Source organism: Delphinapterus leucas, chromosome 16 (genome assembly GCF_059928025.1).
Source record: "Delphinapterus leucas isolate spDelLeu-1000000601 "Yukka" chromosome 16, BTC_Dleu_Yukka2, whole genome shotgun sequence".
NCBI classification, from domain to species: Eukaryota; Metazoa; Chordata; class Mammalia; order Artiodactyla; family Monodontidae; genus Delphinapterus; species Delphinapterus leucas.
Window position 1 is genome coordinate 80175779 of NC_143144.1, and position 17803 is coordinate 80193581.

At 51.1% G+C, this 17803-nt stretch overlaps 1 protein-coding gene across 3 annotated transcripts in view; it reads right to left on the reverse strand.

The window, feature by feature from the left end:
* CTBP2 (C-terminal binding protein 2) overlaps positions 1 to 2975 on the reverse strand; it is a 162414-nt gene extending 159439 nt beyond the window's left edge. The window contains exon 1 of one of the 3 annotated variants that reach the window (XM_030759224.2): positions 2861 to 2975. The gene's annotated coding sequence lies outside the window, so the exon portion shown is untranslated. Of the gene's footprint in view, positions 1 to 2389; positions 2473 to 2860 lie in introns of those variants that run through there. The other 2 variants (XM_089898332.1, XM_022568487.3) reach the window with 2 other exon arrangements.
* Positions 2976 to 17803: the final 14828 nt, after the last annotated feature.

The following is a 17803-nucleotide window of genomic DNA, read 5'->3' on the forward strand; positions in this document are numbered from 1 at the left end:
ACCAAAAGGCACCATGTCAGGTCCAAAACAAGCTCCAAACCCAAGATTTGTAAATTCCCTCTAATAACTGCTTTCTACAGGGACAAACTGGGGTCCCCTACTCCTCGGGCACAGAAAACCAATCAGTGTCATAAATTCCCTTTGCCTTCAACCCTCACTCCCTTGAACAGGGGACAGAGTGGGGGGAGGGGGCGACCCAACATCAACACTTAACACTAAATCCCTCAATGCTCTACAGAAATATGCTGGCTTCTTTCCTTTGTTTGGTCCTGTTATACTTGATCAAGTGTGAACGATTAAACTGGTTTCATTAAAGGCAAGTGCATTCACAGCTAGCATCCAACTTCAATGGCAACTGGAAGCATATTTTGCAAGGAGGAGGGCCTGCTTTTTTGCCTGAAATCTACCATCTCATTAGCTTTTTGGGGGGGGGGGGCGGTAGAAAGGGCACTAGGGGTTTTTACCAGAGAGTGTCGGAGCAGCCCAGAGATCTGATGCTATAGACAGAAGGATATTTAGTGTTTCAACTCGGGGATGCAGTCCCTCTTACTTAAAAAAGAGAAAAGAAATCCTGTTTCAATATTACATTAAAGCTGCTCTGAAAGTCTTTAATTAGCATTTTGAATATTGACTTATAATTGCTCTAAGAAGTATGCTTTGAAATCAAATGATTATGAAAACAAGATGCTTTAAAGCCCCATTACTTCAAAATGTAGAAAATTTATTTTAAAAAATCAAAACAGTGGAATTCTCCTAAGCACATGAAAACTAAAGTTCTACTTTGAGAACCCCAGAGGCAGAACAGCAGTCTCAGGTACTGAACACGGGGTAAATTTTAAACTGCCTTTGAGCCCAAGCACCTAGCTAGCAGAGAAGAGTGTCTTCTCTGAAATAGTAGTACCAGAGTTTGATATATTTCGCCAAAGTCGGGAGGCAGAATCACTTAGTAAACTAACCAAAATAAACGTCCCCTCCAAATTATCCATGTCAGATAAAAATATACCAGTCTCTACAATATCCAACAGAATTGCAAATAAGGCACTTAGCATTTTAAATTCCCAATGCATATTTATAGAATAGAATTCTCTTGTCTACCCTTCAAGCCACTCACGTCTGACTCTCTAAGAACTTAACCCGATCTCCAGTCTTTAAAAAAGAAAAAAGGGGGAAAAATCCAGAAAGATCTGTTCACCCCGGATAGGGCAAGTGAGCCCGGCATGACGACGCAGGCCACTGCCAGCAGACTCCACCGCAAGGACGCAGACCAAGCGGGAATTTCTACGAAAAATTCCTCCTTTCCCTTGTAAAATACTAAACCCGGGTGCCCTTGGAGCCAACTGCCGCTTGGGCCGCCTCCGGAAAAAGTATTTGAGGGCTGGGCGCACCACACACACTCGCGCGCACACGCAGACTCAGTGTCCGTGACCATCCGCGGCGGCGGAAAGCGAGCCACCGAAGGGAGTATGTGCGCGTGTGTGTCTCGCCGTGGCCGGCGGTGACCGCGCAGAGCTCCCCGGCCCGCGGCCTCCCGGCACCTGGGCGCTGCGTGGGCTGCGGACGACCGGCCACGCCGCGGACCTCCGGCTGGTGAAAGACACTGCGCGCCCCGGCGCCCGCGCGCCTCTGCCCAACTTGCCCCGGGTCGTTGGGAAGAGCGCGAGGTAGAGAAAGAAAGGCGCTTCCCCTCGGCCGCGCGGGTCCGTCCGGCGCCGCGGAGGACAAGGAGGAAGAGGCGATCGCGGCCGCCCGGCTGCCTCTGCGCCGCGCCGAGTCCCCGCCGCCCAGGTCGCGCCCTCGCCAGACCCTCCTGCGAAACTTTTTCTTTTTGGTTCGCCCCACCCGAAAAGTGCGGCCAGGGCGGGGGAGGCGGGCGGAACGGGTTCGCGGCGGCGGCGGCGGCGGCGGCGGCGCGTGAGGAGGAAGTGGTGCCGGCGGGAGCGCGGCCGGGCAGAGGAAATGCCCAACCAGCTCGGCCCCCGCCCGCGCCCGCCGCCCGGCTCGCCCCAGGCCCCCGCCCCGCTGCGACTTTGGCGGGCCGAGCCCGCCGCGGCAGTGGTGGCGGCGGCGGCAGATGTGGCCCGGCTGCCCGGAGGAGCCAACAATGCGGGGCCGGCAAAACAAAAGGGTTCCACTTCGCCTCCTTTCCCGTCTTTCACTTGCGCTCCCAGGGCGCCGCGCGGGATCCCCTGCCAGCAGGGGCCGCTCCCCTGGGGACCCGGAGCCGCGCGCGCCCCGGTTTCCCAGCGGACCCCCCGCTCCCCTCCCCCGCCCCGCAGGCGCAAGGCCCCGCGCGCTCGGACTCCCGGTTCCGGGGGATCCGGCCGTATTGTCCCCGCGGCACGCCGCGCGCTCGGCCTGGGTCGCGGGCGGCCCCCGCGCGCGCACCCACCGGCCTCCGGGAACAGGAGCCGGGGGCGCCTAGGAAACCGTCGCCGAGACGCCGCCGCCGCCGCCGCCGCCGCCGCTGCCCTCCGGACGCCGCCGTGCTCGGGGTTTCTTTTTTTTTTTTTTTTTTTTTTTGCCAATCCTGATGGGAAGGAAGGTGACCGCCTACTTCGCATTCATCAACTCTCATCACAACAACAAAAATCCTGGCGCTAACGGCGGCCAGCGGGCACGATCGGCGGCGGGGGGCGGCAGGCAGGGACCCCAGGCCGGCGCCCACTCCCGAGCGCCGAGCGGGGACACCGGGCCGGGGACGCAGACCAAAGATGTCCTCGGATGCCGGCTTGGTGTCCTTCGCCCTCCTTCTCCTCCCCCCCAGTGGCGCAGTGAGGCGCGGGCGCGGCGCCCCCGGCCCGCGGCCGCAGGTGAGGCGGGGGCGGCGGCGGTCCCAGCCCTCCCCCGGGGCCCCCCTTACCTCGTCCCGGGCCGCCGGCGTCCACGGCGAAGGGCGCCCACCCGGGAGGCGGCGGCAGCAGCGGCGGCGGCTCCCGCCCCTCCCACCCCACCCGGCGGCGGTGGCGGCGGTGGCGGCGGCTGTGCGGCCCCCCCTCAGCGCGGCATGGCTCCCGGCTCCGTCCCTCGCTCCTCCGGCCGCTGCCAGTTCCTCTGGGCCGCTCCCGGGCCACCTTAAAATGACACACGCACACAAGGACACACACACACAAAAACTTAATCTCTCCCCCTCCCCTCCCCTCCCCTCCCTCCTTTCCCTCCCCTCCCCTCCCTCCTCTCCCCTCCCTCCTCTCCCTCCCCTCCCTCCCCTCCCCTCCCCTCCCTCCCCTCCCTCCCCTCCCTCCCCTCCTCCTCTCCCTCCCCTCCCCTCCCTCCTCTCCCTCCCCTCCCCTCCCTCCTCTCCCTCCTCTCCCTCCTCTCCCTCCCCTCCCTCCTCTCCCTCCCCTCCCCTCCCTCCTCTCCCTCCCCTCCCCCCTCTCCCTCCGCTCCCCTCCCTCCCCCTCTCCCTCCCCTCCCCTCCCCTCCCTCCTCTCCCTCCCTCCCCTCCCTCCCCTCCCTCCTCTCCCTCCCCTCCCTCCTCTACCTCCCCTCCCTCCTCTCCCTCCCTCCCCTCCCTCCTCTCCTCCCCTCCCCTCCCTCCTCTCCCTCCCCTCCCCTCCTCACCCCCCTCCCCTCTCCCCTCCCTCCTCCCCTCCCTCCCCTCTGCCCTCCCCTCCTCCCCTCTGCCCTTCCTCCCTCCCCACTACCCTCCTCCCCTCACCACTACCCTCCTCCCCACTACGCTCCTCCCCTCCCCTCTCCCCCTCTCCCCCCTCCCTCCCCTCCCCTCCCTCCCCTCCCCTCCCCTCCCCTCCCCTCCCCTCCCCTCCCCTCCCCTCCCCTCCCTCCCCTCCCTCCTCTCTCCTCCTCCCTCCTCTCTCCCCTCTCTGCCCTCCCTCCCCTCTCTCCTCCCTTCCCCTCCTCCCCTCCCGTCCCGTCCCCTCCCCTTATCTCCGCTCCCCACCCTACCTCCCCTTCCCTTCCTCCTCCTCCCCCTGCCGCCGAGCCTCTTCCTACTTCCCCACCCACCCCACCCCCTTCCTCCGCCCACCCGGCTCCCGACCGTCTCCAGCCTGGTCCCGGCCCCGCGCCCGGCCGCAGGGAGGGGGCTGCGCTGGGGGTTCCCGACCCGCACACGCCCCGCGCCGCGCTCACCCCCAAGAGGATGCTAATTCCAACTTGGATCGGGGGAGGGAGCGTCCTGGAAGCCGAGCGCCTCCCGGCTATTTGCTCTTCTTTATTTGTTTTCTCCTCCGGGGAAGGAGGAGGAAAACGGAGAGAAAAGGAAAGGGAAAGAAGCGGCGCGGCCGCGTCTCCCGGTGGCCGCCGGCTGCGCAGGAGCGAGGCGGGAGGCGAGGTGAGGGTCGCCGCTCGCTCACTCCTCGCTCCTTTTTTTTTTTTTTTTTTTTTTTTTTTTTGGGCAAAGGCGGGGTCTCTCTTTACAAACCAATGACACAACCCCACATGGGCCGGCCTCGCCCCCTACAGATACTCTTCACTACAAATCGCCTCTCTCGGGGGATTAGTGGCTCCGCGAAAGTGCACACAGGCGCGGCGGGCGAGCGAGTGGGCCGGGCGCGGCGGGCACTCCCCGGCCTGGCCCCGCCTGGGAGGCCCTAGCGAAGCGCTGGGGCCTCGCGGGCAGGGCTGGGGGTCCAGCTGCAGCGGCTCCGAATCCGGCCCTCCCTTCGCCCTCCTTCCTCCTCCGCCCCTTCCACGTGGGGCCCCGGGCGGCCGGCCACGTGGGGGGACGCGAGTCCGCGCGGGCCTCGGCACGGCGCCCCGGGGTGGCCCTGGCTCAGTGGGGCCCCCGCCAGGCCCGCGGCGCCGACCTGCCCCCTTCCTGGCCCCGCGGCTCCAACTTCCTCCCGGGCCCCTACGCCGGCCGCTTCTGTCTTCTCAGGCCCGTGGGGTCAGGCGCGGGCCGACCACAGGGGGCACTTGCGCTCCCCAAATCCGGATCCGGGAGACAGTGCCCGCGCCTGGCCCGAGGGGCGGAGGTGGCCGTGGGTGCGCGCGGAGGGAGCCCTATGTGCTGGAACTTGCAGCGGTAGTGTTCCCTACCAGAAGCAAAACATTTTTTACACATTAAAAAAAAAAAAAATGTTCCTTCCTCTTGCCTGAATCTCGTCGGGGCTATTTTTAAAGCCTTGCCTTGGGTGGGAGCTCCGGGCCTCGCGGGACGGAGGCGATCTGCGGCCGGGGGGCCCCCAGAGTCGGGGACCCCCAGAGTCGGGGACCTGGACTTGCGCACAGCTCCGACGCCCCAAGGTTAGTGTCTGGACACCAAACCTGGAATCCAGGCGGAGCGCCGGCCGCAGCTAGACTAACTTCCATGCCCGTGACCCGCGGCGTTGGAACTCGGTCTGCAGAAGGGAGCCTTTGGCTGCGGGCTGGGAGGGCTCTTCTCCCTGCTCCCCAGAAGCCCCCAAACTCTCACCTCACATCCCTGAGATCGGCCGCGCGTCCTCCGAGGGCCCCTGTGTGGGCTGAACCGAGCCCTTAGTCTCGATCTGCTTAAAAACCATATTGAGATGTTACGAACTGGACTGAGGTGTTGAGCAGGAAAGGCGTGGGGAGGGGTGTGAGGTCCGGCCTTTGCAGGCCGCAGGGACTGCCATTCCCAGAGCCGAATCGCTGGGTTTGGACTCCCACGTACCCGGAGTGCACCACACCCTGTGAATCAGAGGAAACAGGCTGGAGCCTGGGGGCCAGAGAAAGGACCACCAAATCTCTGAACCCTTTTCTGCATCCCAAGGAGCGCTGCTCTAGGCCTCTCGGTCTGTTAACATTTTAAAAACTCCTACGCCGGCTCACAGCAGGAAGGAATGCGCACTGCTCGTTTGCTGAAGCGCGCCCAGGTCAGCCTGCGGGACCAGCTTTGCGGGGGCCCTGACTCCGGATGATCGCTTTATCATCCAACAGATTTTAAACCCCTACTGAAGACCTCCTAGAAGTGATGGCGGCGCGGGACTAGGCATTTAACACTCGCTAGTTCACAAAATTCGGTTGCTAAAATGTCCGAAGCTGGTTTTCTACTTGGCACTAATAGGCCCCGGCCAGGCCGGCTGAGTGGCTCTTGAGTGGTTCATGCGGTTCAGTTGAAAAACTGCCAGACCCGCACTCTCAGTGACCCCCGTCTTCTGGCGACCCCGCATCTCCAGCTCTCTCCTCTCCCCAGCAGTTTTGCCTCAAAGTCATGGCGCCTGAAACACTTCTCGGTTATACCCTGACCCCGCCCACCCCCAGGCCACTGAGGTACTATTATATGCTTTTCTCTGTTTCTTAGGCATTATGGTAACCATAAGGATTTTCTGCTTCCTTATTTCACAGATGATCTTTGGTTCTGAGTGGCCCTCTTTTCACCCAGAACACACTGAAAGTCAGCTGGCTTTTCCTATCACTTGTTCAACTTTCACGTCTACTATGAATTTGACCTTAGAAAATACTGTGTTCTTTGTTTTGAGAATGTTATTAAAAAAAAACAAAAAGTCATCCTCGGAGCCAAAAATTATTTCTCATTTCAACTTGATACCCTATATATTGCCCCCAACATGTGAGTTATTTCAAACTCCATTTTAAAATGAGCTAAGACTTGAATAGACATTTCTCAAAGGAAGATATACAAATGACCAACAAGCACAGGAGAAGATTTCCCTAATTATTAGGGAGATGTAAATCAATGCCACAGAAAGATACCACATCATGTCCATCGGGATGGCTATTATCAAAAAACAAAACAAAACAAAACCCCAAAAAACAGAAAAGAATAAGTGTTGGTAAGGATGTCAGAAATCAGAAAGCGTGTGCGTTGCTGGTGTAAATATAAATTGGTGAAGCCACTGTGGAAAACAGTTTGGTAGTTCCTCAAAAGTAATGTAGAATTTACTATATGATCCAGCAATTCCAATTCTAGGTATATACACAGAATAATGGAAAGCAGAGTCTCAAGCAAGTATTTGTACACCAGTGTTCATAACAACAGCCAAAAGGTGGAAATAACCCAAATATCCATCAAAGGATGAGTGGATAAACAAAATGTGGTCTATACACACAATGGAATATTACTCAGCCTTTAAAAAGGAGAAATCCCAACACATGCTAAACATGGACAAACCTTGAGGACATTATGCTAAGTGAAAGAAAAACAGAACCAAAAGGATAAATATAAGTTTCCACTCATATGAGGTATCTAAAATAAGCAAATTCATGGAGACAAATGAAAGAGATGACTAAGGGCAGGGAGGAGGGGGAAAAAGGGAAGTTGTTTAATGGGCACAGAGTTTCTGTTTGGAGTGATGAAAAAGTTCTGGAAATGGATGATGGTGATGGATTGCACAACAATTGTGAATGTGCTTAATGCCTCAGAACCATACACCTAAAAAGGGTAAATCTTATGCATATTTTACTGCAATATAAAAGAAATGGGGACTTCCCTGGTGGTCCAGTGGTTAAGACTGTGCGCTCCCAATGCAGGGGGCCCAGGTTCGATCCCTGGTCAGGGAACTAGATCCCACATGCCACAACTAAAAGAGCCCGCATGCTGCAACTAAAGATCCCGAGTGCCGCAACTAAGACCCGGCACAGCCAAATAAATAAGTAAATGAATATTTTTTAAAAATGTTGCAAAGTAGCTTTTGTCTCACAAACCTCTTAGTTTATACTTTCTACTATATATAAAGGTGGGGTTTTTTGTTTGTCGGTTGGTTTTGGGGGTTTTTTTGGCCGAGTCGCGCAGCATCTGGGATGTTAGTTCCCTGACCAGAGCACGGAGTCTTAACCACTGAACAGCCAGGGAAGTCCCTAAAGGTATTTTTCAGTAAGGAAAAAAACATTAAGATAAAGACAAAACATTTTGTTTTAAATTATATTTCAGATAATTTATAGAATAAATACCTTTTACTAATTTTTATCTCTGCCAGTTACCTTTATAGAATATAGTACTGAAATGCTAATTTTTCAGTACTCTCCATGCTTCCTCCCATCTAATCCTATTTAACTGGTCAGGTTCAATTTCTGGTGTCCCAACATGGATTTGGAAAGACACAAAAAAGAAGAGTCACAAAAATAATAATAGCGGCAACAAATGTTGGTCCATGACTCACTAGGGTGACTGGCACTGGGCTAAGCCCTTGACATGCATCTTTAATCCTCATAGCAGCCGCTTAAGAGAGATGCTAGTATTATCCCCATTTTACAAATGAGAGAAAGTGAGGTTCAAAGACTTCATGTGACTTCCCCAAGGTCACACTGCTGGTGAGTGAGGAGCTGGGGTTGGACCCCTATCTGCCTGATTCTGTTTACATACACATATCTTCATTATTAGTATGGATTCAGAAAAAGCGAAATTAGTTATTTTTAAAATGTATTTTTAGCTTCTCTTTATTTGAACGTTTTTTCTTTCTTCGTTTGTTTAATAATAAGCCTTCAATCTAATCTTTAAAGGAAAAAAGTAAGGAAAGCCCCCCAAATAAATGTGCTGTCAGACACTGGTTAAAAAAATAACAACAAAGATGGGTCTATGGCATGGTGGATTTTAAGGCTCTGAGGATCAATTTCAGAACAACAATCAAAAGCTGTGATAACGAAAGTAGAAAATAAATGGTTGCTGGGAATACGGGTTCCACATACTACTTTCATATCAAGGAAGAAGAAGTAATATAAAGAGTTCAAAAATGTTGCATCTAACACTGCTTTTGGTGGGGGGGGTTTGTTTTTGTTTTTGCCTTGTAAAAGATCTGTAGTCACTTTTTCCCTGATAATCTTGGTTAAATAGAAAAATCCAATCACCCAGAATACTTCATTTGTTCAGGTAATCTTGTTAATCAAGCTTCTGAAGTGGGAGGAGTTTGAAGTGTACACACTGCCCTGGGATGTACTGTAGAAGAGGCTTTTCCTTGATTCTGGGAACTCAGCTTACTTGCCTGGGAGCCTCCAGTCCGGCTTGACGTTGCCAATGAAAGGCAACTTTGTGTCTTCTGGCTTGATTCTGTTTCTTTTGGGTTAACAGGTCTCCTTTGGCACCTAAAGTTCAAACTCCTTAGCAGAGTGATTTCTCCCCTTGTTCAAGGAGTCTCTCTCCTTTCTGGGTACCTGAATTTGGGATTCGGATAAGGGGCATTTTCCCCCAACGCTGTGGGGGGAGGGGTCCTCTCTCCAGTGGCGGGGCCTGGCCCAGAGGAGCCCCAGTACTGCAGTATGGGAGCAAGTGTATAGCTCTCAGCACAGACAGGGCAGAGGCATTTTTCCTGTGGACTCAGCTGTTCCCTGCTGACCAAGCCTGGCACAGCTGACCCTTTGAGATGCTGCCTTGTCCTCCATAGCACACACGACCCGCCCCAGCCCCTCCCACAGGGCCACCTTCCCCCAAGGATGCACTGTACTTCTTAGCTTTCAGGTACTTTCTGTGTCCACCAAGAAGCCACGGGTTCCATCCAGGTCACACAGTGCGGCGGGAGCACCCCTCCCACAGGCCTTCAGTCCAGTCACTTGCCTCAGCACCACCTCCTCCCTCTACACACATGAGGGGAGGGGACAGGCAACAAGAGCTGGTCCAGATTCTTCCTCAGGGCATGGGAATTTCTGTCCTTTCTGCTCTGTTCTGTTTATACATACACACATACGTACATGGCATCTTTCCTGAGGATCTGAGGGTTTGCTTTTTAACAGATAATTAAAAAGTGTAAACCACCATGATTCCTTGTCGCCTGGCTCATAGGAAGCTCAAAGTCAAATGTTAAGTCCAAGGATGCCAACCAGCCTATTGTCGTGTTCCAGGAAGCAACCTTTTCCTTCCTCCGTGAAAAGTGATTGTGAACTTGCTCCGAGAGAGGACTGGTTTGTGTTGTTTGAGAAGGCATATTAAATATTTTCAAACAATTTTCTATCTGGACAGCAAAATGCCAGTTGTTTGATAGTATTTTCCACGATAGAGATGATGGAAAATGGAGCTCAATAAAATTTTTTTTGCTTGATGATTATGCACTGATGACACAGGATCGCTTCCTGGATTTGGAGAAACCGGTCTGAGAAACTGTTGGAAGAAGTTTCTGATTCCCATGTTGACTTTTTGATTAACTGTAGGGTTGTATATATGTTTTTACTATAACCACCTAAAATATTTTTTTGGAAGTTGGTGGGAAATTATTAATAAATACCACAAAAGCCCCAACGATATCAACGTCCCTGACTTGGGGCAAGGAACTTTTTCTTTGGAGAGAATTGCACGAATTGCCCTCAATAGCAGTTATCACATTTTGTAACACGAAATTACCTGACGGTTTGATCCATTTTGTAGGCCCTGGACTGTAAGAGGTGCTTGGTTAAATACTTCTTGGATGAATGAATGAATCACTCCATGAATATATTTCAAGACATCTGAGCTGGGGCTTCCCTGGTGGCGCAGTGGTTAAGAATCCGCCTGCCAATGCAGGGGAGAGGGGTTCAAGCCCTGGTCGGGGAAGATCCCACATGCTTTGGAGCAACTAAGCCCATGCGCCACAACTCCTGAGCCTGCGTGCCACAAGTACTGAAGCCCGCGCTCTAGAGCCCGTGCTCTGCAACAAGAGAAGCCACTTGCAATGAGAAGTCCGAGCACCACGACGAAGAGTAGCCCCTGCTCGCCACAACTAGAGAAAGCCCGCACGCAGCAACAAAGACCAAACGCAGCCAAAAATAAATTAATTAATTAATTAAAAAAAAAAAAGAGAGATCCGAGCTGTGCAAAAGTCATATATGTAAACTGGCAAAGAGAATAAAGTAATTTTAAATTGAACATAGTATTAGTATAAGGGAGGTAGGATTGGGGGTTATCTTCAAAGGTTTTTTATCTTCATTCTGTTATATTATTTTTATAACTTAAAAAAGTAAAGGGGAGTGGGGGGGAGGCTCAAGAGGGAGGGGATATATGTATACATATAGCTGATTCACTTGGTTGTACAGCTGAAACGAACACAACGTTGTAAACCAATTATACTCCAATAAAGATGTAAAAAAAAAAAAAAAGGAAAGGGGCAAAAGGAAATGATGTATGCAACAAACAGTTCAGAAAAAATAATATGTAGATAAAGCAAATGTGCCAAATGTTAAAAACTGGTGAATCAGGGCGATGGTTGTATGCACTTATCTGTGCATTTAAGAATTATTTCAAAATAAAAAGTTTTTTAAAAAGAAGTGGAAAAAATGGAATCCATAGCTGCAGTGTGAAGTGCTGAGTCTGAAAGGCACTTATTTTCTCCCGTTTAGCAGCCTTTCAACAGGAAGGCATAACTCCTTCCCTGCTTCGTACCTCCCTGAGAGCAGCTTTGATGTCTCTGGAACCCGGGGCCTATAAAAGGCCCCCAGGACTGACCCACTGCTGGAGGACGGCAGCTTCCGCCCTGCCTTAATCAAAGACTTCTAACTAAGGGCCTTACTTCTCCCCTCCCTATCTCTCTCCTGTTTCATTTCTAGGAACCCAGGAACCAACGGTTGTAGAAAAAAAAGATAGTGGCCCTAGATAATAGTGGGTTCTTTTATTGTAACTGTTTTGTGCAATAAAATGGACTAGTCGTGTGCACTTGAGTATTTCAAGGGTCTGTGCAGCGAGAGTTGCTGGGAGTTGGACTTGACTGTATTGTCACTCGCCTGTCTCTGTTGCTCAGAGCTCAGCTCACTTCAGAACCACATTATCTGAAGCTCTCAGTCGCTGTCCTGAATGGAGGTGGGAATTTTGCCGTGCTATTTTGTGGAAGAGCTGTGCTTGTTGTGGCTATAATATAATCGTGATGTGGTTCGTAATTAATTCTAATCAGCAAGTACACTTTTGCCTTTGCAGATTCTGTGGCCTTTTTCAAACACGTGTTAAAACTCCTATGCTCACGCCCTGTGCAGTGAGGGGTACCAATCGAAGTGGTTGAAGCTCTCAGTTTCAGGATTTAATGGGCATTTGGGTTTAAGCCCATCACTTTTATTTTTTAGTTAAACACACACACACACACACACACACACACACACACACACACACTGCCTGAGTCCTTTGAAAAACAGTGACGCCAGTCCTAGGAAAACAAAAACAAGCGTGCTGATCATGCAAGTGAGTGAATCTGTAGTGTAACATATGGAGGAAATAAACAAACATACTGAGGTACTACTACTCAACAAACATTGAAGGACGGCCTGCTCTGTGCCTGGTCTGGGCTGAACCCTTGGTACGAGATTAGCCTGAGCTGGTTGCTACCTCCCAGGAGAGAGGATCACAGGGAAACTGCACTGGCACATGTATTAGGTCATTCAGTCCTCACCATAATTCGAGGTAGGGAGTAAACCCCCCAGTTGTCTGTGAGACAATGAAGGGGGATTAGGTGCAGAGCCAGCTCCACAGGCTGCAAGCCCTGTAGTCACACAGGCCCCACAACCAGAAGGGCCCCATGCTTGGTTTCATGCTCTGCAGTTGCTGTCTTGAAATTCTGAACAATTTGAACAAGGACCCTGCATCTTCATTTTGCACTGGGCCTGACAGATTAGCAGCTGGCCCTATTTAAGAGTCGCTCAGCCAGCAAGTGGCAGACCTAGAATGCAGGGCAGTTCTTCAAACCTCCAAGTTCACTGTACTTCAGTTACTTTGGGAAAATGATTAAAATACTAGATAAAACATGCCCAATCCTGTGTAGTGGAACACAGAATGGGGAAGCCTAGAATTCTCTATTAGTGGTCCATGGAGTCAAACTGAGTCAACATGAGTCTAAAAAGTCCCCTGGCCTCTTCTGAGGACACCTCCTCACATGTCCAGCCCGGGGACCTACCCTTGGAATGTTAATTTTAATGTTAGTTTTCCTGTAGCGGGGCAGGCCTGTGACCCTCAGTCCTCCAGATGTGTTAGCAATCACGAGCAACACCAGAGTCATACAGGCCACTGACGTCACTCAGCCCACGGCCCACCGTGGGGCATGGCGAGACAGCTGCTGAGAGTGGCCAAGAGGGGTGGAGACTGGGGGTGGCCAGCCCCCTGGAACTGTTGCACGCAGGGAAAGGAGTGCCGTCATCAAAGGGTGCATTACTCAGCTCCAGCTAGAACTGGGTTTACGGTCTAAAGCTTGCCATGCAGCCTGCAGTTCCATCACCTGCAAAATATCCTAAAAATGGAACTGATTTCACTGAGTTCCTCCTTCCTGGGGAACTCTGCACTTAAAAAAAAAAAAATCACGCATCCCTGAAAATCTACAAATAAGGCCCATATTCATCAGGTCAGCTGGCCAGGGAAGCCCAGGTTTGCCAGTACTCACCATTCATGGCGCACTCACTTGTCCCAGGAAAGCATCATTATTTCACGTTAGCTAGGGCGGCCCTTGCATTTCAGACGAGGATGCCGAGGCTGCAAATTAGGGTCACTTGCCAAAGGCTTTCAGCAGACAGGCCGGGGAGCCCAGGATGAAACTGCAGGTCTGAGGGCCTCCCAGGCTCTCCCTAGCTCTGCTGTCTGCCCACCCAGTGCTCACCAGGATGTGGACAGGTGAGTGCATCTGGCCCCCAGGTCTGTGCATCTCTGGAGACTCGCCCTCACATTTAATTTGTGCCAGGAAGAAACAAAGCAGTGGTCTGCTAGTTTTTCTCCCCAGCTCCAACTTTTCATTTCAAGATTGTTCAAATCTATAGAAAAGTTGATTTAATAGTACAATGAAGGGGACTTCCCTGGTGGTCCAGTGGTAAAGAATCTGCCTTCCAATGCAGGTGATGTGGGTTCGATCCCTCGTCAGGGAAATAAGATCCCACATGCCACAGGGCAACTAAGCCTGCGCGCCACAACTACCGAGCTCGTGCGCCTCAACTGGAGAGCCTGTGTGCCACAACTACAGAGCCCACGTGCCACATGTACAGAGCCCACGCACCCTGGGGTCCACACACCGCAACTAGAGAGAAGCCCGTGCACCGCAACAAAAGACCCAATGCAGCCAAAAAAATAATAATAATAAATAAATAAACAAAACAAATAAAATAGTACAGTGAGGGACTTCCCTGGTGGTCCAGTGGTTAAGACTTCGCACTTCCAGTGCAAGTGGTGTGGGTTTGATCCCTGGTCAGGGAGCTAAGATCTCACATGCCTTGCAGCGTGGCCAAGAAAAAAAAAACTTAGTACAATGAATATACACAGGCCCACCACCTGTAATATTAGTACAATTTGTTCACATTTTGTCACATTTGCTTTCGCTCTCTTCTTCTATCGTAGATACTTTTTTTTCTTGAACCATTTGAGAGTCAGCTGCAGACATCCTGATGTTTCCTCCCTAAATACTTCAGCATGTGTCTCCCTAGAAGAAAGATCTTCTACTACAAAACCCTAATATCTTATCACACCTATGAATATTAACCATATCTCAGTACAAGGGCTGCCAGTTCAGTGCTGTTCAGTGTGTGGTCAGTCCACTGGGGTCAACCTGCAGACTATTTGTTATAGGTCAGGAACAAGCTACATACCAAAAGTGAGAGCAAGCTTTTAGAAACTTTCATAGTAATGTGACAGGGTCATTTTAGATCTCTTAAGTTTAATAATCAAAAATCTGGGCTTACATTTTTGTATATTTTATTTTGCAAGAAATTCACTTTTAGGGCTCCCCTGGTGGCGCAGTGGTTAAGAATCCGCCTGCCAATGCAGGGGACACGGGTTTGTGCACTGGTCCGGGAAGATCCCACATGCCGCGGAGCAACTAAGCCCGTGCACCACAACTACTGAAGCCCACATGCCTAGCGACCGTGCTCCGCAACAAGAGAAGCCACCGCAATGAGAAGCCCGCACACCGCAAGGAAGAGTAGCCCCTGCTCACCGCAACTAGAGAAAGCCACGCGCAGCAACGAAGACCCAAAGCAGCCAAAGATAATAAATAAATAAATTTAAAAATATATTTTAAAAAAAGAAACTCACTTTTATCATATTTTACAAAAGCATCTGTGGTACACCGAAAAAACAAACAACTGGTTCTTCACCACAGGTAGTTTGAGAAGCACTGTTTAATTCCCAGATCGTTTTCAAATTTCCCCAATTGTTCAAAAAGGCTTTTAATAGACTTTTTGAGGGGGATCCAGGATCCTCCTGAGGCTCACAGTCTCCGTCCGGTTGCTATGGGCTCTGCCGGCCTCTCTGAGCAGACATTAAGCCATCGTCCTGCTCTTCTTTGGAACTTGAAGCCTGCTCAGTTAGAGTAACTTCAGTATTTGGGGGGGCCTGGATCAGGCAGGTCTGCAGCTCTCTGAGGCCCCCAGAAATTACTGTTCATAAAGCTATAAAAGCGTAAGCCCAGTGACCTGATAAATCATTTTCAAATTTCCTATGAATGTCTTCGTGATGACAGGCAAAAAATTATAACACATTTGTGACATTCTGGCAGAGTTACACTGGGTAAGGCAGAAAAGCTGTGTTTGTATAAATATCAGCTAAACAAGAAATCTGTGACGTTCTGATGTCGGAGGCGGTCATCAGGAAAACCGTAACAGCATGTATCTGCAGCGCCCAGGCTTCGGCTAAACTCCTTTGCACATGAGTTGGAAGTTGTCAGGTTTGGGTTCAAGGCTGTCAGCTAGCAGGTGGTAGACCTAGTGGGCTTAGGGACTCCTCAGCTGGGAAGGGATGTGCATTTGTCTCAATTAATTTCCACTGAAGAGAAATATTTAACGTGATTGATATGAGGCATGATACAAAAAAATACCACTTATTGCATCTGCGAAGCATTCAACATGGTGCCTGGGACGTAGTAGCTCTTAGAGCAAATGCTGCTGGGCTCTCTACCACCCTCTCCACCACTGGCCAGCATCATGGCTGCAAAATGGGCAGTTACACAGGTCCTGGGCTTAGAAGGGCCCTGTGCTTGGTTTAATGCTCTGTGGCAGCTCTCTGCAAATTCTTAATAATTTTTAACAAGGCACCCTGTATTTTCATTTTGCGCTGGGTCCTGCAAATTATGTAGCTGGTCCCAGCCCACCCCCCTCCCCCCTCCCCCTCCCCCCCCCCACCCAAATCTAGCTGACCCGCCTCTGATTTCTTTTCTTTTCTTTCTTTTTTTTGGCCACACGGCTTGCAGGATCTCAGTTCCCCGACCCAGGGGAACTTGAACCCAGGACCCCAGCAGTGAAAGCATGGAGTCCTAACCACTGGACCGCCAGGGAATTCCCCCGCCTCTGATTTCAATAGCAGATGAGCTGAATGGATGGTTGAGTGCAAGCGTGGCTCCCCTACGCTGACAGTAAACACACACACACACACACACACACACACACACACGGCACAGCTTTCCGTGTTCTGCCCTGAGCCTTCTCCAACACCAAGAATTGCCTTCACCTGCACTGTGGTACAGCCTGGAAGGTCAGGAGAAATAAAGTGTGTGTGGGGTGAAGGTGGATTTCCACGAGTGACGGTCATAAGTGGGGGCTGGAGCAGGGGGCAAATGCTCCGAACTCCAGCTCCTTGGAGAGAGTTCTGCAGCGTGCTCTGTATACTCCTCAGGGCTCCCAGGCTGACTGAGTTCCTGCTGCCCTATTCCCACTCCCTACATGCTCCCTCCTGCTTCCTGGGATCACCTCCCAAATAAACCTCCTGCACCCAAGACCTTGTTTGAGGTTCTGCTTCTGGGGAAACTCATGCTAAGACAGTCTCAGTAGTAGGTGTTCTATAAACATGTGTTGAACAAATAAGTGAGCGCTTAGCTCATAGGGTTAGTGACAGGAGTCAGTGAGAAAAATTGTGGAAGCATCTGGTTCAGAGCCTGGCTCATAACAGGAGGTCACTAAGTGGTGGCTGTTAGTATAACTTCCTCTCTTACCCATCCAGAGCTTCCCATTCAGTAGAAATTGACAGGAAATGTAAGAGCAAGTGTGACAGGGATGGTCCACAAACCAGGTGGCTTAAAACATCAGGGAAATACCCTCTCACAGTTCTGGAGGCCAGAGATCTGAAATCAAGGTATTGGCAGGGCCATGCCCTTTCGGAGGGTTCTAGGGGAGGATCCTTCCTTGCCTCTTCCAGCTTCTAGTGGTTGCTGGCAATCCTTGGCTTGTAGGTACATCACTCCAATCTCTGCCTCAGTCTCCCTATGTGTCTGTATCTGTATCTCTGTTTTCTTATAAGGATATCAGTCATGGGGTCAGGGCCCACCCTAATCCAATATGACCTTATCTTAACTTGGCTACATATGCAAACACCCCATTTCCAAGCAAAGTCACATTCATTGGTACCAGGGGTTAGAATTTAACGTATCATTTGGACATACACAACGCTACCCACTAGAGATGGAGAGATGCATTTTATTTAAAATAAATGCATAACACTTTGGCCTGGGGGCTTGGTTTTTTTTCCTTGGATCAACTGGCAGAATGAGTAAGCTCAGGCCAGAGGATAATTTGTACCTGTGGGGTCAGTTCACGTGTCACCTTAAATGGCATTTTCACTTTTATGTCGTTATGAGGAAGCCAGTCTTCCTGGGTGGACTGCAGCCGTGTTTTGACATGGCTCTTTGTAAGTGGGCTGAGAATTTAACCTCTGATACAGGCCATAATCCCAACTGGGCTTTTCCCACATAACTGTTTATAAATAGTCTCAGATGTTAATAATTAATACATGTAAAATATTTATTAAGCACTTAATTTATGCCAGACTCCTATGTCAGGTTCCAGGGAGACAAGGAAGGTTTGGGCACAGACCCTGCCCTCAAAGAGTTCATAGGAGCATTTATTGAATGCCTACTACATGCACAGCACAACCTGGGTTCTCAGGTTTTTGCTTTCTCTAGTCCAAATGGGCTGCCCAGAGACTGTTCCCAAGCAAAATACAAACACCGGAGCCACTGCTGTGAATGACCGTGGCGCGGGGAGATAGGAAGCTGGGTTCTTTTTCTGACTTTGT